The 6000-nt window shown below is 53.0% G+C and overlaps 13 non-coding genes across 13 annotated transcripts; 1 reads left to right on the top strand and 12 right to left on the bottom strand.

Annotated features, from left to right (window-relative positions):
- Window positions 1–2172: 2172 nt before the first annotated feature.
- On the bottom strand, window positions 2173–2244 carry trnaq-uug (transfer RNA glutamine (anticodon UUG)). Its single transcript has one exon. It is a non-coding gene; the product is annotated as a tRNA-Gln (tRNA).
- A 136-nt stretch (window positions 2245–2380) lies between these two features.
- Window positions 2381–2453, bottom strand: trnaf-gaa (transfer RNA phenylalanine (anticodon GAA)). Its single transcript has one exon. It is a non-coding gene; the product is annotated as a tRNA-Phe (tRNA).
- A 96-nt stretch (window positions 2454–2549) lies between these two features.
- trnai-aau (transfer RNA isoleucine (anticodon AAU)) lies at window positions 2550–2623 on the bottom strand. The gene has a single exon. It is a non-coding gene; the product is annotated as a tRNA-Ile (tRNA).
- Window positions 2624–2720: 97 nt separating this feature from the next.
- On the bottom strand, window positions 2721–2792 carry trnap-ugg (transfer RNA proline (anticodon UGG)). Its single transcript has one exon. It is a non-coding gene; the product is annotated as a tRNA-Pro (tRNA).
- A 756-nt stretch (window positions 2793–3548) lies between these two features.
- Window positions 3549–3620, bottom strand: trnaq-cug (transfer RNA glutamine (anticodon CUG)). Its single transcript has one exon. It is a non-coding gene; the product is annotated as a tRNA-Gln (tRNA).
- Window positions 3621–3734: 114 nt separating this feature from the next.
- Window positions 3735–3806, bottom strand: trnaq-uug (transfer RNA glutamine (anticodon UUG)). The gene has a single exon. It is a non-coding gene; the product is annotated as a tRNA-Gln (tRNA).
- A 293-nt stretch (window positions 3807–4099) lies between these two features.
- Window positions 4100–4173, bottom strand: trnai-aau (transfer RNA isoleucine (anticodon AAU)). Its single transcript has one exon. It is a non-coding gene; the product is annotated as a tRNA-Ile (tRNA).
- A 97-nt stretch (window positions 4174–4270) lies between these two features.
- Window positions 4271–4342, bottom strand: trnap-ugg (transfer RNA proline (anticodon UGG)). Its single transcript has one exon. It is a non-coding gene; the product is annotated as a tRNA-Pro (tRNA).
- A 529-nt stretch (window positions 4343–4871) lies between these two features.
- On the top strand, window positions 4872–4944 carry trnaa-agc (transfer RNA alanine (anticodon AGC)). Its single transcript has one exon. It is a non-coding gene; the product is annotated as a tRNA-Ala (tRNA).
- Window positions 4945–5098: 154 nt separating this feature from the next.
- Window positions 5099–5170, bottom strand: trnaq-cug (transfer RNA glutamine (anticodon CUG)). The gene has a single exon. It is a non-coding gene; the product is annotated as a tRNA-Gln (tRNA).
- A 114-nt stretch (window positions 5171–5284) lies between these two features.
- trnaq-uug (transfer RNA glutamine (anticodon UUG)) lies at window positions 5285–5356 on the bottom strand. The gene has a single exon. It is a non-coding gene; the product is annotated as a tRNA-Gln (tRNA).
- Window positions 5357–5655: 299 nt separating this feature from the next.
- Window positions 5656–5729, bottom strand: trnai-aau (transfer RNA isoleucine (anticodon AAU)). The gene has a single exon. It is a non-coding gene; the product is annotated as a tRNA-Ile (tRNA).
- Window positions 5730–5826: 97 nt separating this feature from the next.
- On the bottom strand, window positions 5827–5898 carry trnap-ugg (transfer RNA proline (anticodon UGG)). The gene has a single exon. It is a non-coding gene; the product is annotated as a tRNA-Pro (tRNA).
- Between the last annotated feature and the right edge of the window lie 102 nt (window positions 5899–6000).

Here is a 6000-nt window from a genome sequence, read left to right as displayed (position 1 = left end):
ACATCCCACTTGCAATGTATTCGATGGAATTGGCCATCTATTACATTGGAAATGGACACACATCCCACTTGCAATGTATTCAATGAAATAGGCTATCTATTACATTGGAAATGGACACACATCCCACTTGCAATGTATTCAATGGAATTGGCTATTTATTACATTGGAAATGGACACACATCCCACTTGCAATGTATTCAATGGAATTGGCTATCTATAACATTGGAAATGGACACACATCCCACTTGCAATGTATTCAATGGGATTGGCTGTTTAATACATTGGAAATGGACACAGGTCCCACTTGCAATGTATTCAATGGGATTCACTGTTTAATACATTGGAAATGGACACATGTCCCACTTGCAATGTATTCAATGGGATTGGCTGTTTAATACATTGGAAATGGACACACATCCCACTTGCAATGTATTTATGGGACTCTAAAGTAGGTTAATGGGATGAGTGTCCACTAATCTATTAAGGGTCAAGGTTCAATTCCATCACTACAATGGGCAAATGGACAAATAGTGGGTTCGTGGATCCAGGGGGCTGTGGCAATGTGGAGGAGGAGTTGTTCCGGAGTGTTCTGGGGTCTTTCCGTGACTGTAATGGGCAAATGGACAAATAGTGGGTTCGTGGGACCAGGGGGCTGTGGCAATGTGGAGGGGGAGTTGTTCCGAAGTGTTCCGGGGTCTTTCCGTGACTGTAATGGGCAAATGGACAAATAGTGGGTTCGTGGGACCTTAGGGGCGGGGCTCGTGGCCGGGGAGGGGGTCCTGGGGGGTTCCGCGGACGTTCCGTAACAATAATGGGCAAATGGACAAATAGTGGGTTCGTGGGACCTTGGGGGTGGGGCTCGTGACCGGGGAGGGGGTCCCGGGGGGTTCCGCGGACGTTCCGTAACAATAATGGGCAAATGGACAAATAGTGGGTTCGTGGGACCTTGGGGGCGGGGCTCGTGACCGGGGAGGGGGTCCAGGGGGGTTCCGCGGACGTTCCGTAACAATAATGGGCAAATGGACAAATAGTGGGTTCGTGGGACCTTGGGGGCGGGGCTCGTGGCCGGGGAGGGGGTCCCGGGGGGATCCGCGGACGTTCCGTAACAATAATGGGCAAATGGACAAATAGTGGGTTCGTGGGACCTTAGGGGCGGGGCCTGTGGCCGGGGAGGGGGTCCCGGGGGGTTCCGCGGACGTTCCGTAACAATAATGGGCAAATGGACAAATAGTGGGTTCGTGGGACCTTGGGGGCGGGGCTTGTGACCGGGGAGGGGGTCCCGGGGGGATCCGCGGACGTTCCGTAACAATAATGGGCAAATGGACAAATAGTGGGTTCGTGGGACCTTGGGGGCGGGGCTTGTGACCGGGGAGGGGGTCCCGGGGGGATCCGCGGACGTTCCGTAACAATAATGGGCAAATGGACAAATAGTGGGTTCGTGGGACGGGGGTCCCCCCATCAAACCGGTAGGGCTGTGGACAAATAGAGGGTCGCTGGGACGAAGACCCCCACCGGAGTCATTCACTCAAATGAGAAATGGACAAATAGTAGGTTCGTGGGACCTTAGGGGCGGGCCCTGTGGCCGGGGAGGGGGTCCCGGGGGGTTCCGCGGGCGTTCCGTAACAATAATGGGCAAATGGACAAATAGTGGGTTCGTGGGACCTTGGGGGCGGGGTTTGCGCCCGAGAAGGGGGTCCCGGGCGGTCCCGCGGCCGTTCCGCAGAAATAATGGTCAAATGGACAAATAGTGGGTTCGTGGGACCAAAAAAGTGTCCACCACCCCTTTGTTTTAATGGCCATGTAATAAACCTAAAGTGGGATCGGTGGTGCTCCACACTGTGGCGAAAGACAGAACTGCAATTTTAGGCCCAAAACTTTGGGGGGTTTCCGCGCGGCCCCTAAGGGGGCCAGCCCCCCCCAGACCTTCCCGTGCTTCCCCGCCGGCCGACCCGGTCAGATTGACACCAGCGGCGCCCCCCTCAAAAATTTTGGGGGGTCGGCGCGCAGGGTCCACAAACCCATGACCACGAACCGTCAAACATGCTCCGAAATGGACGCCTTCCAAAAAAATGTACTTCTCAGAGGAAAGCAAAGAAGAAGTCGCTTACGGCTCACCAGCAACAAAAACAAAGTTGAGCCTTTTTTGTTTTTATCTGCCGCAAGAAGGCACGCAGGTTCCACCGAGATTTGAACTCGGATCCCTGGATTCAAAGTCCAGAGTGCTAACCGTTACACCATGGAACCACAAGCGCCTCTTTGACAGCTGACCTGGAGGTAGATAGTGTTGCGGCTATGGGGAACCAGTCAGAGCGAGGGGTTGTATCCCAGTGAGTTTTGGTCACCGGCCACCCTCGACCAAAAGACAAAAGAAAGCTGCATCTGCCGAAACCCGGGATTGAACCAGGGACCTTTAGATCTTCAGTCTAACGCTCTCCCAACTGAGCTATTTCAGCCACATCCCCCTAAGGTTTGGTCTGCAGGGGTTTACGTGACACCACCCGTCGCTTTGAGAGAAGAGCAGAGACGAGCTAACAGAGAACAAAAGACGCTGGCCCGTACGGGGATCGAACCCGCGACCTTGGCGTTATTAGCACCACGCTCTAACCAACTGAGCTAACCGGCCTGGCTCCTGCCAGACGTCTGCCCAATTTCCCCAAAATTTGCTGACTGCTGGTGGGCCCCTTAGCAGGCAGAAAAGCTTCAGGACCAAGCCTGACCACGGGCTCGTCCGGGATTTGAACCCGGGACCTCTCGCACCCAAAGCGAGAATCATACCCCTAGACCAACGAGCCACGCTCACGCAGCTGGCGCACCGCCGCCTGCCCTCGAGCGTCGCTCTTCACGTGGCTTTGAATGCAGGGAGCATCCGGAAGTCTGCGCTTGTGGCAAAAAGCACCTCGATTTCTGAGAAACTTGTTTCTGCCCTGCTCTACTCACCCTGTTACGGTCCTCAGGGGTGCAGACTTACTTGACCGCAACAGTCACTTCTGATACAGGATCACAATCTTGTGAAAGCCAAGTGGATCGTTTGTAATAAAGCAACAACAACAAGAAAGCCCAAAAAACAACATTAAAAACACTGAATGAAACAAGCAAGCATTAGAAGAAATGAGTCTAAAAACAAACAAATTGGCGGCGATCATAATAACCAAAAGCAAAGAAGACAAATAGCAACAACAAAACAAAGAAAAAATTAACTGCAATGGAAGAAATGACACACCTCGAGACAAGGTCAAAGGCAAAGGAATGAAAGTGGGCCTTTGAATGGATTTCATAATGGTGGTGGACCTAACAGGGAGAAGATTCTGCCTTCTGCGGCCAGGGGAATTAGCTCAAATGGTAGAGCGCTCGCTTAGCATGCGAGAGGTAGCGGGATCGATGCCCGCATTCTCGAAGGGCCTCCTGCCCTTTTACGCGCACGTCCCCAAGGAGACAGACTGCGCTTTTTGCGGTGCGAAACGTACCCTCGCAGTTGCGTGAGCCTTTGGGGCCCACTGCTGTCTAAAGGATTTCTCAGAACGTTCCCTGCGCACCTTCGTGGCAAAAGCAGGTCCCACCGAGATTTGAACTCGGATCGCTGGATTCAGAGTCCAGAGTGCTAACCATTACACCATGGAACCTTGACGAGTGAGGCTGCTGCTCAGAGGAAAGCAAAGAAGAAGTCGCTTACGGCTCACCAGCAACAAAAACAAAGTTGAGCCTTTTTTGTTTTTATCTGCCGCAAGAAGGCACGCAGGTTCCACCGAGATTTGAACTCGGATCGCTGGATTCAAAGTCCAGAGTGCTAACCGCTACACCATGGAACCACAAGCGCCTCTTTGACAGCTGACCTGGAGGTAGATAGTGTTGCGGCTATGGGGAACCAGTCAGAGCGAGGGGTTGTATCCCAGTGAGTTTTGGTCACCGGCCACCCTCGACCAAAAGACAAAAGAAAGCTGCATCTGCCGAAACCCGGGACCTTTAGATCTTCAGTCTAACGCTCTCCCAACTGAGCTATTTCGGCCACATCCCCCTAAGGTTTGGTCTGCAGGGGTTTACGTGACACCACCCGTCGCTTTGAGAGAAGAGCAGAGACGAGCTAACAGATAACAAAAGACGCTGGCTCGTACGGGGATCGAACCCGCGACCTTGGCGTTATTAGCACCACGCTCTAAACAACTGAGCTAACCGGCCTGGCTCCGGCCAGAAGTCTGCCCAATTTCCCCAAAATTTGCTGACTGCTGGTGGGCCCCTTAGCAGGCAGAAAAGCATCAGGACCAAGCCTGACCACGGGCTCGTCCGGGATTTGAACCAGGGACCTCTCGCACCCAAAGCGAGAATCATACCCCTAGACCAACGAGCCACGCTCACGCAGCTGGCGCACCGCCGCCTGCCCTCGAGCGTCGCTCTTCACGTGGCTTTGAATGCAGGGAGCATCCGGAAGTCTGCGCTTGTGGCAAAAAGCACCTTGATTTCTGAGAAACTTGTTTCTGCCCTGCTCTACTCACCCTGTTATGGTCCTCAGGGGTGCAGACTTACTTGACCGCAACAGTCACTTCTGATACAGGATCACAATCTTGTGAAAGCCAAGTGGATCGTTTGTAATAAAGCAACAACAACAAGAAAGCCCAAAAAACAACATTAAAAACACTGAATGAAACAAGCAAGCATTAGAAGAAATGAGTCTAAAAACAAACAAGTTGGCGGCGATCATAATAACCAAAAGCAAAGAAGACAAATAGCAACAACAAAAGAAAGAAAAAATTAACTGCAATGGAAGAAATGACACACCTCGAGACAAGGTCAAAGGCAAAGGAATGAAAGTGGGCCTTTGAATGGATTTCATAATGGTGGTGGACCTAACAGGGAGAAGATTCTGCCTTCTGCGGCCAGGGGAATTAGCTCAAATGGTAGAGCGCTCGCTTAGCATGCGAGAGGTAGCGGGATCGATGCCCGCATTCTCCAAGGGCCTCCTGCCCTTTTACGCGCACGTCCCCAAGGAGACAGACTGCGCTTTTTGCGGTGCGAAACGTACCCTCGCAGTTGCGTGAGCCTTTGGGGCCCACTGCTGTCTAAAGGATTTCTCAGAACGTTCCCTGCGCACCTTCGTGGCAAAAGCAGGTCCCACCGAGATTTGAACTCGGATCGCTGGATTCAGAGTCCAGAGTGCTAACCATTACACCATGGAACCTTGACGAGTGAGGCCGCTGCTCAGAGGAAAGCAAAGAAGAAGTCGCTTACGGCTCACCAGCAACAAAAACAAAGTTGAGCCTTTTTTGTTTTTATCTGCCGCAAGAAGGCACGCAGGTTCCACCGAGATTTGAACTCGGATCCCTGGATTCAAAGTCCAGAGTGCTAACCGTTACACCATGGAACCACAAGCGCCTCTTTGACAGCTGACCTGGAGGTAGATAGTGTTGCGGCTATGGGGAACCAGTCAGAGCGAGGGGTTGTATCCCAGTGAGTTTTGGTCACCGGCCACCCTCGACCAAAAGACAAAAGAAAGCTGCATCTGCCGAAACCCGGGATTGAACCAGGGACCTCTTCAGTCTAACGCTCTCCCAACTGAGCTATTTCAGCCACATCCCCCTAAGGTTTGGTCTGCAGGGGTTTACGTGACACCACCCGTCGCTTTGAGAGAAGAGCAGAGACGAGCTAACAGAGAACAAAAGACGCTGGCCCGTACGGGGATCGAACCCGCGACCTTGGCGTCATTAGCACCACGCTCTAACCAACTGAGCTAACCGGCCTGGCTCCTGCCAGACCTCTGCCCAATTTCCCCAAAATTTGCTGACTGCTGGTGGGCCCCTTAGCAGGCAGAAAAGCTTCAGGACCAAGCCTGACCACGGGCTCGTCCGGGATTTGAACCCGGGACCTCTCGCACCCAAAGCAAGAATCATACCCCTAGACCAACGAGCCACGCTCACGCAGCTGGCGCACCGCCGCCTGCCCTCGAGCGTCGCTCTTCACGTGGCTTTGAATGCAGGGAGCATCCGGAAGTCTGCGCTTGTGGCAAAAAGC

Source organism: Garra rufa, chromosome 20 (genome assembly GCF_049309525.1).
Source record: "Garra rufa chromosome 20, GarRuf1.0, whole genome shotgun sequence".
Classification (NCBI taxonomy): Eukaryota; Metazoa; Chordata; class Actinopteri; order Cypriniformes; family Cyprinidae; genus Garra; species Garra rufa.
Note: the sequence above shows the minus strand (reverse complement) of the source record. Positions and strands in the feature narration are given on the sequence as shown.